General features: G+C 39.2%; 1 protein-coding gene across 1 annotated transcript in view; it reads left to right on the top strand.

The window, feature by feature from the left end:
• Positions 1–15,863, top strand: part of grm4 (glutamate receptor, metabotropic 4) — a 469,811-nt gene that overhangs the window by 147,933 nt on the left and 306,015 nt on the right. The gene's annotated exons all lie outside the window — the stretch shown is intronic.

The raw sequence follows: 15,863 nt of genomic DNA, 5'->3' as shown, positions 1-15,863 counted from the left end.
AAGTAGCGGCAACATTTGTTTGACCACGCCCATTTTTGCAACCACACCCCCTAAATACCACTCCCATTTGACTACATTTGGCAGGTTATTTAACATTTGAACACCTTTCTGGGGGTTTTGGGGTCTTGTTTTATGTTTTATTACAGTTTTGTTAAAAAAAGCTGAAATTGCACTTTAAGAGTCTCCATTCCCCCAAGATACCTGTTTAGCTTATTAGTTACAATGGTATCTAAGTTCAGGTGGGGCTTTTTAACTTTCTGTGCTCTCTGCCAAAAGCTACTTTTTAATTAAATTTGTATCTTTTTTAGTTTCAGTGCAGGAGATCAAAGACATATGAGGGACTTTTTAGTAAGAATCCGGGACTGCGGGTTGAGCTGTCAAAAGAGAAAATCGGTACAGTTGGGAGCTATGGTTATATAACAGTAATACAGTACAATTCAGAACTGAAAATTCAGAAAAATTACTGAAAATGCAATGAATCAATCAATTATATAAAAGAAAACTGATCAGAGTTATTAGTGTGCAAAGGTAAGGCTAAAAATATAAAATAAGGTAAAGTCTAAAATATTTATCTGTGCAAACTTGTAAAAGGTATGTGTGCGAGTCTACTAAACTAAGTAAAAAAAAAAAGTGAAAACTGCAAATAGAAGACAAATCAAGCAAAAAATTTCAGTTAGTATGCTGTGTGCATGTAATAGGTGATCAAATGTGTTACCTGGAGGGGCAGGCAAGGCAGATCTCAGGCAAGGCAAGGAGTCCATTTTTTTCCAAAGACAAGTAAACTGAAGATATGTTGATAGGGTTGCCTTTTCCTGTTGCCTGTGGCACTTTCTTACCTCAATGCCTAGTAGCTGTGGATTGAAGAGGGGACAAATGTGTTGCTTTAAAAGCATCCCTCTCTCCTGCCTGAAATTGCTATGATTGTAGAATCTACAATTTATGGGGATTCAAGGATTTTATTTACATATTTTAGATTCTTTGATCTGTGACACTTAAAAGGGTTAATACAGCCACAAATATATTCTAATAATATTATATCAATTACTTTCAATCTTATAGTGAAAGAAGCAGTCAACATACAAGGCTTATCATAACAATATTATAACTAGAAAGGGAAGTTTGAGAACAAACTTGTGTGTTTTTGGTTTGAAAAACACAAAGTCACTGAATGAAATCTGATCTGTTGTTGGCTCCGTTGACTTTTTCTAATCTTGGACCATAGTTATATAGTAAAAACCACTGTGCAAAGTTTTGGGACCCTGGTTTTAATAATGTCTGAATGGCAGCAATTTAAATTTCCCCACTGAAAGTCAAGGAGTGAAATCTGATTGGCGCTTGGTGGCTCCGCCCACTATTTCTAACTTGGAACTGCATTTACCCTGCAAAGTTTAGGGACCCTAGGATTAATAGTTAAAGAATGGCAGCAGTTTAAATTTAAACCAATAAAAGTCAATAGGTAAATTTTGATAGGTGGTTGGTAGGTGTGCCCACTTTTTCTAACCTTGAGTCGAAGTTACCCAGTGACAAACAGTGAGCACCCCGGTATTAATAGTGTGAGAATGATAGCATTGTAAAATTAAACAAATAAAATTCAATTGATGAAATCTGATTGGCTGTTAGTGGCCCAACCCACTTTTCCTATTTTTGAACTGCAGTCCCTCAATGGCCAACTTTGGAAAGTTTTGGGGACTCAGGCATAACAAATGTGGGACTGCCAGCATTTTGCACTTCACCTTTGAAAGTACATAGGTGAAATGTGATTGGATGTTGGTGGCTTCGCCCACTTTTTCTAACTTTTAACTGCAAATACCCAATGACTAACTTTAGAAAGTTTAACAATCCTGGATTGGCTGTTGGTGGCTCCGCCCACTTTTTCTACCAAGGAATACATGGTCAGCCAGTGACTGACTGTGCAAAGTTTGGGAACCCTGACATAAATAGTGTGAGAAAAGCAGCATAAAAAAATTCAATAGGTGAAGTCTGATTGGCTGTTGGTGGCTCCACACACTTTTTAAACCTAAAAATGCAGTCCTTTAGTGACCCTGGTGTTAATACTATGAGAATGGCAGCAGGTTGAATTTCCCCTTTGAAAATCAATAGGTAAAATCTGGCTGCTGGTGGCTCCACCTACTCTTTCTAACTCTGCAGTTACCTGGTGACTAGCTATGCAAAGTTTGGGGACCTTAGTATTAATATTTAAAAAATGGCAGCAGTTTAAATTTAAACATATGAAGTCTATAGGTGAAATCTTGTTAGCCCCGCCCACTTTTCTAAACATGGAACATAGTCACCCAGTGACAAACTGTGCAAAGTTTGGGGACCCTGACATTAAACATGTGAGAATGGCAGCAGTTAAAATTTCCCCACTGAAAACAATGAAATAAATGTACAGTAATTGGCTTTTGGCACCCCGTCCACTTTTTCTAACCTTGAGTACGTAGTCACCCAGTGACTGACTGTGTAAGGTTTGGGAACCCTGGCATCAAACCAGTAAAATTCAATTGATGAAATCTGATTGGCTGTTAGTAACTCTGCCCACTTTTCAAAACTAAAACTGCAGTCCCCTAGTGACCAACTGTGAAAACACCCTGGTGTTAATACTGTGTGAATGGCAGCTGGTTGAATTTCCCATTGAAAGTCAATAGGTAAAATCTGACTGGCTGTTGGTGGCTCCACCCACTTTAAAAAAACTTGATTGGCTGTTGGTGGCTCTACCTACTTTTTCTAACCTTAACCCGCAGTAACCTGGTGCTTAAGTCTGCAAAGTTTGGGAATCCCGGTGTTATTACTGTGAGAATGTCAGCAGGTAAAATCCAACAATCATTATATTTTCATTCAGGCTGACCCCATGACTATGTGATTCAAGTTTGGGTAGTGTAAACTCAAAGCTGTAAGATTGGCAGCAGTTTGAAAATCTTCCCTGTCAAAGTAAAAGAAAATTGGGGTGTTCAGAGCTGTGCCACAAAAAGACGAGGGGCAGGATCACTTAGAAAAGGACAAGCAACCTGCTCCACTATAGGGCGAAGAAGTGTGGAGAGTTTGGGTGTTGTACTCCTAAAACTGTAGGAGGTGTAGCGTTTAAAAAATGGGAGGCGCTAAGAAGAAGAATAAAAAGCGGAAGAATAAGCTGAAGTTGAAGAACAGTATGTTGGGTTTTTCAACCCAACATAATTACACTTACCTGCTTCCTTGTGTGTATGTAAAGAGAAATAAAGGTAGTTCTAGTTCTAAGGTAGTTAGATACTAGTATAGATATATACCTTAATATTGCCCATAAATGGCATAAAGTTGCAATACAACATCTACATTCTGTGGAGAAAGGGCTAGAAGTACTATAGAACATAGAATTTACATTCTGCAATAACTTCCAGAAAGAGGAGTGGCTTTTAACCCTTTTACTACCAGCCGTTTTGGTCTAAGCGGAACTTGTATTGCCAGACAGTTTTTGAACATTTTGCACTTCACTTTAGGGGCCTTTCCTCGGGGGGGGGGGGGGGGGGGGACTTTTAGTTTACCCAGGAAAACAATATATTGTTTTTTTCAGAACAATCTAAGCTTTCAAAATATGGTAATATGTGTAATTCCAATTCTGAAACAAGATATAGGCTTCTAAATGTCTAAAAATTAAAAGAAAAATCAAATTTTCCATAACATAAACACACATACTAGAAACAGAAATTATTTTATGCATGAATGAATATACAACTGATATACAACTGATTTGGAAAGTCCCATGTCTCCTGAACGTGCCAATACTAAATATATATAGTTTTATGGAGATTTCTCACTTGTATAGGTCAAAAACTCCCAGCAGTACACTACCAAATTTCCAAAGCACTGCCCCAGAAAGCTGCATACTTTAGATTTCAAGGCCAAAACTTCCACTAACAGAAGGTTTATCCCAGAAAATTACATTTTTGGAAAGAACAGATTCTGGGGAATACAGAATAGGCACAACTGTCTGTCTACTCCAAACTATCAAGTCGCAATGCTTTCCTAAAGTTATTGGTTTTTATCAAAATTTGTGAAATTTTTAAAAAATCGCTTCAAAGCTTCCAGTCTATAGTATCTTATCTCCTACAGGTCATAAAGTAACCAAATAAAACACCATAAATATGAATGCCAGGGGTCCACTGAACAGTTTGATGCCCAATATGTATAGGTTTACTTAAGTATGTGGCATGTAGGGGGCCCAATGTGAACATACCCCCATATGATCAATCATTTCTGTTATTTCAGCTCCAGCAAAATCAACACATATACATCATTATATGTGGGATAAAGCTAGTAAAAAGTACGCTCACCCCAGAAAGTCATATGTTTTTGGAAAGTACACACTCTACCGAATCTAAAATGGGTACCTGTGTCTTTCTACTCCAAAGTACCAAGCCACACAGCTTTTCTAAAGTTAGCAATTTTGAAGACATTTCCAAAAATCCCCTCAAAGCTTCCAATTTGCTGCATCTTATCTCCCACATAGTGTTAGGTACCAAGATAAAACACCCTAAATGTGAATGCCAGGGGTCCACTGAACAGTTTGATGCCCAATATGTATAGGTTTACCTAAATAATGCTACAAAAAAAGTACACTCACCCCAGAAAGCAATATATTTTTGGAAAGTACACATCCCCTCGAATCTATAATGGGTAAACATTTCTTTTTGCTCCTAAGTACCAAGCTGTAAAGCTTTCCTAAATTTGCAGATTTTTATGACATTTAGAAAATCGCATAAAAATGTTGCGATTTACATAGTTACAAAGGGTTGAAAAAAGACCATCAAGTTCAACCCATCCAAGTAAACCCAGCACACACAACCCACACCTACCAATCTATATACTCACATACATAAACTATATATACAACCACTAATACTAACTGTAGATATTAGTATCACAATAGACGTGGATATTCATGTTTAATCATGTCCCCTCGCAAGCGCCTCTTTCCCAGAGAAAACAACCCCAACTACGACAGTCTAACCTTATAGTTTAACCCTTCCATCCCCTTAACCTATTTAGTTGCACGTCTCTGCACTCTCTCCAGCTCATTAATATCCTTCTTAAGGACTGGAGCCCAAAACTGCACTGCATACTCAAGGTGAGGCCTTACCAGGGACCTATAAAGGGGCAAAATTATGTTCTCATCCCTTGAGTCAATGCCTTTTTTTATACAAGACAGCACTTTATTTGCTTTAGTAGCCACAGAATGACACTGCCTGGAATTAGACAACTTGTTATCTACAAAAACCCCTAGATCCTTCTCCATTAACCCTTTAAGTGCCAGCCGAATTCGTCATTTCACTTCCCCCCAGTGCCAGACGTTTTGTGAACATTCTGTGCTCTCTCAATGTAGGGGCTTTTACTGGGGGCAGGGTTAAGTTTAGGTAGGCAAACTATATATTGTTTTTTTCAGGAGAACCTGAGCTTTCCACTTCTGGAACAAGATTTAGAGCTTGAAATACAAAAAAAAAAAAGAAAAAATGCTATTTTTCATGATATAAGGATTTCTACCAGAAACACATTTTATTTTATGGACAAAAATTCAACTGATTTGGAAAGCCTCATGTCTCCCAAACGTGCCAATACCTGATATGTATAGTTTTATTGAGATTTCTGACTTCTATAGATCAAAAACTCCCAGCAGTAAATTACTAAATTTTCAAAGCATTACAGCAGAATACGGCATACTTTACATTCAAAAGCCAAAAATCCTGGAACATTAGGTTTACCCCAGGAAACCATACATTTTTGAAAACTACACATTCTGACGAATCCGAAATGGGTAACTATGTCTTCCAACTCCTAAGTACCAAACGGCAATGCTTTACTGAATTTAGCATTTTCTATAAAAAATTATGAAAATTCTAAAAAATCACCTCAAATCTTCCATTTTCAGGCACCTTATCTCCCACATAACATTAGGTACGAAGAAAACACACCCTAAATATGAAAGCCAGGGGTCCACTGAACAGTTTGATGCCCATTGTGCATAGGATCACAGATGTATCTGGAATTTAGAGACCCCAAAAGGAACTTAGTACATACAAATTGCCCAGGAGATCTCTTTAGCTACTGAAAATTCAACACATTTACTGCAATTTCTGTGGGGTAAAAACACAAAAAAATACATTGACCCCCCAAAATCATATATTTTTGGAAAGTACACACTCGGACGAATTCAAAATTGGTACCCATGTCTTTCTACTCCAAACTACTGAGTCGCAATTCTTTCCCAAAATTGCCAGTTTTGATGAAATACCTAAAAATCACATCAAATCTTCCACTTTCAAGCACCTTATCTCCCACATAACATTAGGTACCAAAAGAACACACCCTAAATATGAAAGCCAAGGGTCCGCTGAACAGTTTGATGCCCATTGTGCATAGGAACACCAATGTATCTGGCATTTAGAGACCCCATTAGGAAGTTAGTGCATACAAATTGCCCAGGAGATCTCTTTAGCTACTGAAAATTCAATACGTTTACTGCATTTTCTGTGGGGTAAAAACCCAAAAAAATACATTGACCCCCCAAAACCATATATTTTTGGAAAGTACACATTCAGGCGAATTCAAAATTGGTACCCATGTCTTTCTACTCCAAACTACAGAGTCGCAGTGCTTTCCCAAAATTGCTAGTTTTGGTGAAATACCTGAAAATCACATCAAATCTTCCACTTTCAAGCACCATATCTCCCACATAACATTAGGTACCAAGAAAACACACCCTAAATATGAAAGCCAAGGATCCGCTGAACAGTTTGATACCCATTGTGCATAGGATCAGCACTGTATCTGGCATTTAGAGACCCCATAAGGACGTCAGTGCATAGAGATTGCCCCAGAGGTCTCTTTAGCTACTGAAAATTCAACACGATTACTGCATTTTCTGTGGGGTAAAAACACACAAAAATACATTGACCCCCCAAAACCATATATTTTGGAAAGTACACATTCGGGTGAATTCAAAATTGGTACCCATGTCTTTCTACTCCAAACTACAGAGTCGCAGTGCTTCCCAAAATTGCTAGTTTTGGTGAAATACCTGAAAATCACATCAAATCTTCCACTTTCAAGCACCATATCTCCCACATAACATTAGGTACCAAGAAAACACACCCTAAATATGAAAACCAAGGGTCCGCTGAACAGTTTGATGCCCATTGTGCATAGGATCACCGATGTATCTGGCATTTAGAGACCCCAAAAGGAAGTTAGTGCATACAAAGTGTATACACTGCAATATAAGCTACCGGCATGTGCATTATGCGGCATAAGACCCCCTAACAGTAAGGAGACCCTAGAAAACCATATATTTTCCGAAAGTACACATTCTGACAAAACAAAAATGGGTAAATACATCTTTCTACTACAAACTACCAAACTACAAAGCTATGCTAAACAGAACGGTTTTTATGACATTTCTGAAAATTGTCACAAAGCTTGCATTTTACCCCATTATGTACCCCCACATTTTGTACCGTATCAACATAAAACATTCTAAATATGAACGCCAGGGGTCTACTGAACAGTTTGATGCCCTATATGCATAGATTTACCAAACTATGTGGGTACAGGGGCACCCAAGTAAAAATAGTGCATATGAATTTTCACATAAGATGCTTCGGCTCATGCAGTTTTTGCACCCGGTATGTGTATTATGTGCCATATGACCACCTAACAGTAAGGAGACCCTAGAAAACCATATATTTTCCGAAAGTACACATTCTGACAAAACAAAAATGGGTAAATACATCTTTCTACTACAAACTACCAAACTACAAAGCTATGCTAAACAGAACGGTTTTTATGACATTTCTGAAAATTGTCACAAAGCTTGCATTTTACCCCATTATGTACCCCCACATTTTGTACTGTATCAACATAAAACATTCTAAATATGAACGCCAGGGGTCTACTGAATAGTTTGATGCCCTATATGCATAGATTTACCAAACTATGTGGGGTACAGGGGCACCCAAGTAAAAATAGTGCATATGAATTTTCACATAAGATGCTTCGGCTCATGCAGTTTTTGCACCCGGTATGTGTATTATGTGCCATACGACCACCTAACAGTAAGGAGACCCTAGAAAACCATATATTTTCCGAAAGTACACATTCTGACAAAACAAAAATGGGTAAATACATCTTTCTACTACAAACTACCAAACTACAAAGCTATGCTAAACAGAACGGTTTTTATGACATTTCTGAAAATTGTCACAAAGCTTGCATTTTATCCCATTATTTACCCCCACATTTTGTACCGTATCAACATAAAACATTCTAAATATGAACGCCAGGGGTCTACTGAACAGTTTGATGCCCTATATGCATAGATTTACCAAACTATGTGGGGTACAGGGGCACCCAAGTAAAAATAGTGCATATGAATTTTCACATAAGATGCTTCGGCTCATGCAGTTTTTGCACCCGGTATGTGTATTATGTGCCATACGACCACCTAACAGTAAGGAGATCCTAGAAAACCATATATTTTCCGAAAGTACACATTCTGACAAAACAAAAATGGGTAAATACATCTTTCTACTACAAACTACCAAACTACAAAGCTATGCTAAACAGAACGGTTTTTATGACATTTCTGAAAATTGTCACAAAGCTTGCATTTTACCCCATTATTTACCCCCACATTTTGTACCGTATCAACATAAAACATTCTAAATATGAACGCCAGGGGTCTACTGAACAGTTTGATGCCCTATATGCATAGATTTACTAAACTATGTGGGGTACAGGGGCACCCAAGTGAAAATAGTGCATATGAATTTTCACATAAGATGCTTCGGCTCATGCAGTTTTTGCACCCGGTATGTGTATTATGTGCCAAACGACCACCTAACAGTAAGGAGACCCTAGAAAACCATATATTTTCTGAAAGTACACATTCTGACAAAACAAAAATGGGTAAATACATCTTTCTACTACAAACTACCAAACTACAAAGCTATGCTAAACAGAACGGTTTTTATGACATTTCTGAAAATTGTCACAAAGCTTGCATTTTACCCCATTATGTACCCCCACATTTTGTACCGTATCAACATAAAACATTCTAAATATGAACGCCAGGGGTCTACTGAACAGTTTGATGCCCTATATGCATAGATTTACCAAACTATGTGGGGTACAGGGGCACCCAAGTAAAAATAGTGCATATGAATTTTCACATAAGATGCTTCGGCTCATGCAGTTTTTGCACCCGGTATGTGTATTATGTGCCATACGACCACCTAACAGTAAGGAGACCCTAGAAAACCATATATTTTCCGAAAGTACACATTCTGACAAAACAAAAATGGGTAAATAAAACTTTCTACTACAAACTACCAAACTACAAAGCTATGCTAAACAGAACGGTTTTTGTGACATTTCTGAAAATCGTCACAAAGCTTGCATGTTGCCCCATTATGTACCCCACATTTAGTAACGTACCAACATAAAACACTCTAAGTATGAACGCCACTAGTCTACTGAACAGTTTGATGCCCAATATGAATAGATTTACCAAACTATGTGGGGTACAGAGGATGCCAAATTGAAATACAGCAGACAAAATGTCCATGTGCAAAGACAAGTAACAAAGAACAATGTAAAAAGCAATAAAATTGATAAAGATAAAAAAAAATCACTAAAATAATTTTTTTTTTTTGCCTAATAATATCTGCGTTCAGAATAACAGTTTGAGTATTTTGGCTAGGGCAAATAAGTTTTACAGACAAAGTCAAGCGAACAACAACTATGCATAACTGAAAATGCTATAAAATGGCTAAACATGCAGTAAAATACCCAAAAATCCACCAAAATCACAGAAAATGTAGTAGAAACACCAAAATAATACACAAAAGGTATTGCGCAGTGCGGTTAGCGAATACACTATCCGCAATGGCAATAAAACATTTTTTTCAGGCAAGAATAAAAACGATGCGATTAGAAAAAAAAAAATAATTACAAAATTACATAAGTGTGTAAGTGTGTGTGTAAAATGTGTTTTGTGTGCATGTGTGTGAGTATGCAACCAAGTGTGAGTTTTCTCTAAGTGCTGTAAGTGATGAATGTTTGAAAACCTCCCAAAAATGCATGTGTGTGTGTGTAAGTGTGAGTATAAGTGTGTATTAGTGTAATAAATGTGTGATTGTGTGTTTGTGTGTGTATTTGCCACTTACTTGGGGTCTAGAAGATCAGGATCTGCAGGAGAAACTCGATCTGGCACAGCAGCATCAGCTCATGTGAGGGGGCGTGTCAGGAAGCAGGGGGCCAGAGGGGGAAGCTGCGGAAGGGAGAGGAGCTGCACAGAAAGCCACGTGGATGGCAGGTAAGTTGTATGTGGCCCCTGGGTGATCGCTACCCAGGGGCCACTCGTTCCCCACCTCTGACTATTGTCTGGAGGCTGGGGAACGAGTGGGGAGCGAAGGAATGGCTTGAAAAGCCATTCCTCCGCTCCCAAAACCGGAAGTGCAGCAGGACGTAGAATCTACGTTCTGTGGCACTTTGGTCCTTTGATACACAGGACGTAGATTCTACGTCCTGTGGCACTAAAAAGGTTAAGGATATCCCCAACACACTACCATTCAGTAGATAGTTCGTGTTTATATTATTTCTACCAAAATGCATAACTTTGCACTTATCAACACTGAACCTCATTTTCCAGTTTGCTGCCCAGTTTTCCAATTTTGTCAAATCGCTCTGCAAAGCGGCAGCATCCTGCATGGAGTTTTACACAATTTAGTGTCATCAGCAAAAATAGAAACAGTACTGTCTATGCCCACCTCCAGGTCATTAATAAACAAGTTAAAAAGCAAAGGACCAAGGACTGACCCCTGCGGTACTCCAGTAACCACACTGGTCCAATTAGAAAATGTTCCACTTACCACTACTCTTTGTAATCTATCCTTCAGCCAATTCTCTATCCAATTACAGATATTATGTTCTAGGCCAATATTCCTCAATTTGATCATTAACCTTCTGTGAGGTACTGTATCAAACGCTTTAGCAAAGTCCAAATAGATGACATCAACTGCCATTCCAGCATCGAGGTTCCTGCTCACCTCCTCATAAAAGGCGACTAAATTAGTCTGGCAAGATCTGTTACGCATAAAACCATGCTGGCACAAACCTATAGTATTGTGAACTGCAATGTATTCAAGTACCCTATCCCTTATTACCCCTTCCAAAAGTTTTCCTACTACTGATGTTAGACTAACAGGCCTATAGTTTTCAGACTGAGAACGGGATCCCTTTTTAAATAACGGCACCACATTAGCAATTCGCCAGTCTCTCGGCACCATGCCAGACCTCAACGAATCCTGAAAAATTAAGTGAAGAGGCTTGGCAATCATAACACTCAGCTCATTTAATACCCTGGGATGAATCCCATCCGGTCCTGGACCTTTGTTTACCTTTACATGTTCAAGTCTCTTTTGAATTTCCTCCTGAGTGACCCATGTGTCAGTAGCTAAATTACTAGAACTGGGCATATTAAAAGGGAAGCCTTCATTAGCTGGCTCCTCAGATGTATAGACAGATGAAAAATAAGAGTTCAAAATTTCTGCTTTTTCCCCGTTTTCATCAACCAACGTACCCCCCCCCCCTGTGATAATAAGGTTCCCACCCCTTCTTGCTTCATTTTTTTACTATTCACATAATTAAAAAATAATTTTGGATTCTTTTTACTCCTAGCTGCAATATCCCTTTCCATCTCTATTTTCACTTGCCTGATAGCTTTTTTGCATGCTTTATTTGCTTCTTTGTACCTGATGAAAGTTTCCACTGTCCCAGCTAACTTGAATGCTTTAAAAGCACGTTTTTTCTTACCAACCTCGACACTAACACTTTTATTCAGCCATAAAGGTTTTGCTTTGCGATGCCTCTCCTTGTTTACAAGGGGAATAGGTAGAGAATTATGGCAGGAGCGCATGTGAAGAATAAGAACAAAAAAAAACAAACAAATAATAGTGTAATATTGTTAAAACAAACGAAGAGTCAGGTAATAAAGAAACCGAGTCCCAGAGTGAATACGTGAAAGGCTGGTTTTCTTTGTGTATCACCACGTGCTATAATACTTTATGCTCACCAGATGGCAATATTGAGTAGGCAAAAAAGAGATATCCAGAATCAGCTTGCAGCCGTAAAGTGTAGAAAATATACAGGCTCTCAGGCTCTCTTTTCTACACTTTATGGCTGCAAGCTGATTCTGGATATCTCTTTTTTGCCTACTCAATATTGCCATCTGGTGAGCATAAAGTATTATAGCACGTGGTGATACACAAAGAAAACCAGCCTTTCACGTATTCACTCTGGGACTCGGTTTCTTTATTTCCTGACTCTTCATTTGTTTTAACAGTATTACACTATTATTTGTTCGTTTTTTTTTTGTTCTTATTCTTCACATGCGCTCCTGCCATAATTCTCTACGTACGTTTGGGACCCAGTCAAAGGGGTGACTTGAGGAGGAGCAGCAAGATCACATTTTAATCACCTTATTTATTTATTTTGAACATCATCAGCTACAGAGCGCTGAGGACACGGTATTGCATTTACCACACTAGACTTTACAAGGGGATTATACTGTTGTGTATACATGCAAAGCAATGTTTTAAAGATGTTCCATTTTCCTTCTGTGTCTAACCCCATGAAAAGCTTTTCCCAGTTGACAAATTGCAGAGATGCCCTTATACTGGCAAAGTCTGCACGTCTAAAATCGAGCATTTTAGTTACTCCCTTATAGAGCTGTCTCTGCAGCATTATCTCAAAGGAGACCATGTTGTGATCACTGTTCCCCAAATGCTCACCCACACAAATGTTAGAGATGAGTTCATTATTATTAGATATCACCAGGTCCAAAATAGAGTCATTCCTAGTAGGTTCTTGAACCGCCTGAAATAAAAAGTTGTCATTTTGCATATTTACAAACCTACTAGCTTTTTCTGACTTAGCCACCCCATTACTCCAGTCAATGTCCGGATAATTAAAGTCCCCCATAATAACAACTTGACCCAGTTGTGAAACCTCCTCCATTTGCAACAGTAGCTGGGTTTCATCCCCCTCATCTATACGAGGTGGTTTATAGCATACACCAATGATCATTTTCTTTGTGACCTTCAGCCCTACTGAAATTTCTACCCAAAGAGATTCAACGTTTTCATTGGTAATGTCTTTATTACATGGCTTTAAATCTGACTTTACATAAAGACAAACCCCTCCACCCTTTTTAATCTCTCTGTCCCTCCTAAAAAGTGTATAACCATTTAAATTCACGGCCCAGTCGCATTTATCATCCCACCAGGTCTCAGTGATACCAATTAAATCATAATTTTCAATACATGCAATAGCTTGCAGCTCCCCTAATTTACCCGACAAGCTTCGCGCATTAGCCAGCATGCAGCGGAGATTATCACGTCTCCCTCTGATGTTTACATTAGCTAACGGAGAGTTAGAGCTAAGGCAAATATTAGACTGTTTTCCTTGTAACGGAAGCTCCTTATCTGATAAACTATATGCCCCCCTCACTCCTCCCCCACAACCCTTTGCTAGTCCCCCTGCCCTGTTTACACTAGCTTTACTATAGAACTCTAGCTCACCACCCCTTGTCTAGTTTAAACACTCCTCCAGCCTCTTAACCATTCTCTCCCCAGCCGTATTTATTTCTCACAATTTCTTGATAAAGATCAGATAAAGGCAAATCACCCCAAATAGGAACACCTAAGGTCTACTGAACAGTTTGATGCCCAATATGCATAGATATACCAAAGTCTGTGGTATGTACTGAACCCAAAATGAAAATAGCGCATAAGGATTTTTCGCCTGCCAGCTCAGCTTTTGCATACAGAGCCCCCTGTCAGTGTATTATGTTCCGAAACTTCCCCTAACTATACAGAGACCCCCACAAAACCATATATTTTTGGAAAGTACACATTCTGACAAATCCAACAAGGGCAAAGAGTCCTTTCTACACAAAAGTACCAATCTGCAAAGCTTTCCTAAAGTTATTTGTTTTTATGACATTTCATAAAATTGTCTAAAAATGTTGCAATTTGCCGCATTTATCTCACACAATTTCTTGCGTACAAAGGCAAGTCACCCCAAATAACAACACCTAAGGTCTACTGAACAGTTTGATGCCCATTATGCATAGATATACCAAAGTCTGCAGTGTGTACTGACCCCAAAATGAAAATGGCGCATATGGATTTCTCGCTTGCCAACTCAGCTTTTGCACACAGAGCCCCCTGTCAGCGTATTGAGTGCTGTAACACCCACTAACTCTACAGAGACCCCCAGAAAACCATATATTTTTGTAAAGTACACATTCTGATGAATTCAAAATAGGTAAAGTTATTTTCGTACAGTTTTGTACAGTGTAAGTTACACCTGGCAAAGCTATGCTAAAAACAGTTCAGGAACACTTATACAGCGATAAAAATGTGATAAAACCACAAAAATTGTGCAAATCAGTGAAACAACAAAATAAGTAACATGACAGTGTAATTAGTGGTCAGAATATCTTATCCAATAGTCATGCTGTCAAAATAAACAGTTTTTAGGTAAAAGAAACTAAAAACAAAGTGGTAAAATGAAAAAAAAAAAAAAACAATGTTTGTGTATACATGTGTGTACATGTGTAAAAGTTGTGTAACAGTGTGTAAGTGTATATAAGTGTATATAAGTGTGAAAAATAAAAAAAAACTAAATTGTGTGCTGTAAGTATGTGTAAATGTATGTAAGTGTGTATAAATGTATGTAAGTGTGTAAGTGCAAAAAAAACCCAACACCTTACCTGTCCTGAAGCACCGATCGCTTGCCTCTGTCCTCCAGGCTGCAGGATCTGAGTGGGCGGCGGCATTGGGGGGGAAGCAGGAAGCAGCAGACGAGATGGATGGTCCCGTGACAATCGCGTCGCAGGACCCACATGACATCCCCCCTGGCTCGTTGCCCAGGGAGCTTTCATCGCTGGTTGGCAGTTAAGCCCTTTTTCCCCATACGTCGTTGGCAGTAAAAAGGTTAAACCTACCCCTATATTCTCTTGCCTATAGGCAACAAGCAGAAGCAGGGAAAAGCTGGGCCCTCATTTTTATAATGAGGTTAGTAAGAAGTTTGATGCAGGGTTTCACTTGATGTGATCTATTAAACTGCTGCTTTCTAAACTAAAGTCTGTTGGTCTTAGTACCGTATATACTTGAGTGTAAGCCGAGTTTTTTAGCATCAAAAATATGCTGAAAAAGTAACCCTCGGCTTATACTCGAGTATATGGATTTTTAGCTCTCTGGCATTCTTTACCCCCCTCCTCCTCCATGGCTGTGCGTGCCTGCGAATACACGCACAGCCGGGGGGAAGGGGGGTGAGCGGTCGGCTCCGTGTGCTGGGGGGACCGGAGCCCCTCACATCTCTCCGGGCCATGCGGGAATGAGCAGCTGAGAGCCGGTGAGATCCCTTTGGGTGCCGAGGGGTCTGGGAATGGCACTGTGGGAAGTGGGCTCTCTAGGAATGCGAAAGGGCTCTGGCTATTATGACCCCCTTGTTCAAGGGCGTATCCCTAGATGTGCGCTAATGGGTTGCTGGCACTCATACCCCTCAGTGTTATTGGCTGTGCACATTATTGCGCTGTTACTGTGCAGGGCCCTCCAGCTGCTCAGCGCCCCCCTGGTTGGAAAGAGCAGTAGATATAGTGGAGTTAATGAAGCAATCTCTGGCACCTAACAGGTAGTTTGGAATGCGTTGCTGAGTCAGATACTTGGGAAATTGGTGCAATCGATCATATTCTACATAAACTGTATAACGTCTTATAGCACAAAATAAGAAAATTAAGTGGACTAGCTGCACCTGTCTTCCATGACTGATAC

This window comes from Xenopus tropicalis, chromosome 2 (genome assembly GCF_000004195.4).
Source record: "Xenopus tropicalis strain Nigerian chromosome 2, UCB_Xtro_10.0, whole genome shotgun sequence".
Lineage (NCBI taxonomy): Eukaryota > Metazoa > Chordata > Amphibia > Anura > Pipidae > Xenopus > Xenopus tropicalis.
This window is presented reverse-complemented; position numbering and strand designations above follow the sequence as displayed.